We start from the raw sequence: 5,080 nt of genomic DNA on the forward strand, positions 1-5,080 counted from the left end.
TGAACAAGATAACAGAAAGGCATAGACATGGACAGGAAGAAAATCTGAGTTAATAAAAAACTACATTTCTGAAGACAAGAAAAAAACTGGTGAACCATCTCTGTGTTAATTTGGTAACATGTTTTCATCAGGTTATTATTGACATTAAAGCTTGAATTTAAAAAGCGTGAGATAACACTACTGCCACAAAAAATAAATTTATTATAAGCGTCTTCACAAATCACTGTATAGAAAACAGAAATCGGCATGCCTCTTGCTGCAGAAGCACACAAACGAGGCAGAAGGACTTCAGACTAGGATAAACTGTAGATATTAAGGATGAGAGCACAAAGTACATGTTGGCCTTAAAGCTTAATGCCAGGGTCAACAGAAAGAGGATGAGTGTGTGTGTGTGAGAAAGAGAGAAATGGCTGACTCGGTTATAAATCCACCCCCAACCAATCTAATTGGCCATGACCATACATCACTTCAAGCCATTCTGTTGCTATTAACCATGAACCTTCGTCCTCTCTAGTACTTGTGTCATATAAATAACCTACGTCGCTGCTCCACATGATAGTGTCTGAAGCACAAACAGAGTTAAAGAGGGACAAATCGCAAGATACTGTGTTTTTCCTGCAAATGCAACCTTTTTGCAAAGACATTTGCTGGAAGGGTTCAGACCTTTAAAAACACATGTTGAAAAGAAAAAAAAAACAAACAGAAAAATTTAAAAAAGAACTCTTTCAAAGTTGTTAGAATTGTAAATTGTACTGGAATTAGCAAAGAATAAATGTAAGTTCAAAAATTAGAATACAATTGAAAAGTGAAACCCATATTAAGTAGATTCATGTTCATGTAAATGATAAATCATCTTTAAACTCCAGGGTTAATTGTGGAGTACCACAGGGTTTTTTTTTTTCTTAAAGAGTACCACAGGACTCTTTAAGTCCGCAACTCTTTAAGTTGCGGACTTAAAGAGTTGTGGTACTTAGGCAGCACAGAATACATTTTCACTATTACGCTGATGATACTCAGCTTTACTTATCCATGAATCCTGATGAGCCCAACCAGTTAGATAGATTACAAGCATGTCTTGAAGACATAAAAACTTGGATGACTTTAAATTTTCTGCTTCTAAATTCAGACAAGAAAGAAGATGTCATCTTTGGAGTCTTTAAAAAAGAAACTGCTTAGTCAATCACTTAACTTGGATAGCATTAAATTGACCTCCGGTAATAAAGTAAAAAACCTTGGTGTTATTTTTGACCAGGACATGTCATTTAAATCCCATATTTCTAGGATTTCCTTCTTTCATCTCTGGAACATTGCCAAAATTAGAAATATCCTGTCTAGGAGTGATGCTGAAAAACTAGTCCATGCATTTGTTACTTCAAGGCTGGACTATTGTAATTCGTTACTATCAGGATGTCCACAAAATGCAGTCAAAAGCCTTCAGCTGATTCAAAATGCTGCAGCAAGAGTTCTGATGAAAATTAAAAAGATAGATCATATTTCTCCTATTTTAGCTTCCCTTCATTGGCTCCCTGTTAAATCCAGAATAGAATTTAAAATTCTCCTCCTCAGATATAAAGTCCTTAATGATTTGCTCCATCATACATCAGAGATCTGATTGTTCCATATGTTCCTAACAGAGCATTTTGTTCTCAGATTGCAGGTTTACTGGTGGTTCCTAGAATCTCTAGAAGTAGAATGGGAGGCAGATCCTTTAGTTATCAGGCTCCTCTCCTGTGGAACCAGCTCCCAGTTTTAGTCCGTGAGGCAGACACCCTGTCTACTTTTAAGGCTAGGCTTAAAACTTTCCTTCTTAATGAAGCTTATAGTTAGAGTGGCTTAGGTTATCCTGAGCTATCTTCCTTATTTTTTACCTCCGTCTTCTTCCCTCCCTGTTGGATGGAGTAAGGGGGATTCAGGTTTAGCCAAAACCGGCTCAGTTATGGTTGAGGTGCAAACACACCCTCCATTTCTGCTACCTGTATGACCCCTTCTCTTTTCCAATGGTTATAATCAGTCTGACAGAGAGAGGTATCCCAATCGTTGTGGTTTTTAGTATAACAATGGCCATCAGTGGGCTCTAAATGGACAAACTGTCTACTTTTAAGGCTAGGCTTAAAAACTTTCCTTTTTGATAAAGCTTGTAGTTAGAGTGGCTTAGGTTATCCTGAGCTATCTCTGTAGTTATGCTGCTATAGGCTTAGGCTGCTGGAGGACATAATGACCACTTTCACCCTCTTTGCTACATTCTCACACTATTTTCTAATTTTGCATTATTTGCTGTTATTTCAGTTTTTAACTTTGTTCTCCCTCTTTTCTCTTCCTAGAATCTACACCTGGCCTTACTCTGTCTACCTGTGACACCTTTCTGGAGAGGGGCATCGTCCGAGCTTCTGCTGGCAACAACTTAATGCTCACCCTCTACCAATGATCCACACACTTTCTCTCTCCTAGACATGGCGATTGACTGAGCTCTTACTGTGACTAACTCTATGTCCTCTCTTTCAGACTCTAACCTTGAAAACTGGCTCAGAGTTTATCTGTTCTTTCTTTCTAGATGAAACGACTAAAGGAGCTACATCCATTAACATTTACTTTTCCTTCCCATAGAAAGTACTCCTGGATCAGTGCTTCTTTGTTCTTTTTGTGTCTCTGCTCTGTTCTCTCAAACCCCCAGTCGGTCGTGGCAGATGGCCGCTCACACTGAGCCTGGTTCTGCTGGAGGTTTCTTCCTGTTAAAAGGGAGTTTTTCCTCTCCACTGTCGCTACATGCATGCTCAGAATGAGGGATTGCTGCAAAGTCAACACCAGTGACTGTCCACTGTCTCTACATGCTCATCCGGGAGGAGGGAATGCTGCAAGTCACTGACTGGATGCAATCTGCTGGGTTTCCTTAGACAGAAAAACGTTTTATCCAATTTGAATAAATAACTGAATCTGACTGCACTGTTCAATGGTTAGGATTCATTGGAATGTATGTACCTGACTTTTAAGAAGTGCCCTGAGACAACATGTGTTGTGAATTGGCGCTATATAAATAAACTGAATTGAATTTGTGACAGTGATGTATTTGAAGTGTTTATAGTATTTCTGTTTATTTCACGGTGGTGCAGTTGGTAGCACTGTTGCCTTGCAGCAAGAAGGTCCTGGGTTCGATTCCCGGCCTGGGGTCTTTCTGCATGGAGTTTGTATGTTCTCCCCGTGCATGCGTGGGTTCTCACCGGGTACTCCGGCTTCCTCCCACAGTCCAAAGACATGCCTGTTAGGTTAATTGGTAACTCTAAATTGCCCTTAGGTGTATGAATGAGTGTCTGCATTGTTGTTTGTGTGTTGCCCTGTGATGGACTGGCGACCTGTCTAGGGGGTACCCCGCCTCTTGCCCATAAACTGCTGGAGATAGGCACCAGTCCCCCCGCGACCCACTATGGAATAAGCTGTAGAAAATGACTGACTGTTTATTTCCAATAACAAAAACCCTAAATTCAGTTCCTAAAAAAAAATCACATTACATAAAACAAATCTAAATACAGAAATGTTGTGATATAGCCTTGCAATAGCCTAAACAATCATGGAGAAGACTACTGGGTTGACGGTTGTCGAGCAGGCAGTCACTGAGACCCTCCATGTGGAGGGTAAGCAACAAAAGATTGCTGCTAAAGAAGCTGAATGCTCAGTGCTGCATCCAACCATGTAATGGAAAGCTAAATGGAAGAAAAGCGTGTGGTAAAATAGGTGCACAAACATCTGGGACAACCGCAGCCTTTAGAGACTTTCCAAGCAAAAGAGCTTCACAACATACAGACAGCAACTGGAGTATTTGCTCCAACAGCCACCACAGAGGTCTCCAGGACATGGGCTACAACTGTTGCTTGGGCTTATTCACTCCTGCATAGAGACGTCAGAGGCGTCTTATCTGGATAAAGGACTGTTATTCAGTGCTTCAAAGTCCCGTTCAGATAAAAGCAGCCATATTTCTGTTTGAAATCAAGGTCTCAGTCTGGAGGAAGAGTACAGTAGTACAGAATCCAAGTTGTTTGAGGTCCAGTGTGACATTTAACTCGGCGATGTGATCTTCTGATGTTGGTCCACTGTGTTTTCTGAAGTCCACAGTCAACGCAACCATCTACCAGAGTATTTCAGAGCACTCCATGCTTCCCTCTACCAAAGACCTTTATAGAGATGCGGACATCGTTTTCTAGCAGGACCTGGTACCTGCCCACACTTCCGGATTTGCAAATACCTGTGCTTGATTAGCCAGCAAACTCCCCTGACCTAAACCCCATAATCTATGGAGTATTGTCAAGAGGAAAATTTGAGACACCAGACCCAACGATGATTACCTCATGCAAAAGCAAGGGAAGCCTTGACCAAGTATTGAGTGCATATACTACATAGTACATGGACACTTGTCAGTAGGCAGATATTTTTGTACAAAAGGCTGTTTTATTGGTCTCATGTAATAACATTTTCTGCAAAACGTAATTCTTTGGTTTTCATCAGCTGTAAATCATAACCCAAAATAAATACTTAAAATACATTACTGTGTGTATTACTAAACAAATGAGTCTCACCCTTTGAATGTTATGATATATTTTAAAAGATGCACCTGTCAGAAAACATGTTTTATAAATGGACGATTTTACTCTATAGATTGGAAAAAAAACGGCACGTATCTTTTAGGACCGGGAAGGACATTTACAATAGTGGTAAAACATAGCACATATAGAATGAATATTGACACAGGCCTGACTTGTGTACAACTGCTGCAATAAAATAAAACCTCATAGCCCTCATCTTCTGTTAGTGACACCGATTCGGCTGCAGCCAGCTGCATCCATGCATCAAATGGAGTCCGAGAACAAACCTGAAAATAAGATGAGCCTCTGAAGTAGCCTCTGAAGAGATTAGCTCTTTGAACTAATCAAAGAGCCAATAGCTTTGCTGAAATTGAAAAAAAACAATGAGGTTGAATGTAAGGTCATTATTGGAGATGGCTCGGGAGAAAAGGTGTGAGCAGAGAGACAAATGCTCGTCTACTATTGCACAAGTTTCAGCGATGACACGTGGAGGGTCACAAGGCCAGAAA

Source organism: Girardinichthys multiradiatus, chromosome 18, assembly GCF_021462225.1.
Source record: "Girardinichthys multiradiatus isolate DD_20200921_A chromosome 18, DD_fGirMul_XY1, whole genome shotgun sequence".
NCBI lineage: Eukaryota > Metazoa > Chordata > Actinopteri > Cyprinodontiformes > Goodeidae > Girardinichthys > Girardinichthys multiradiatus.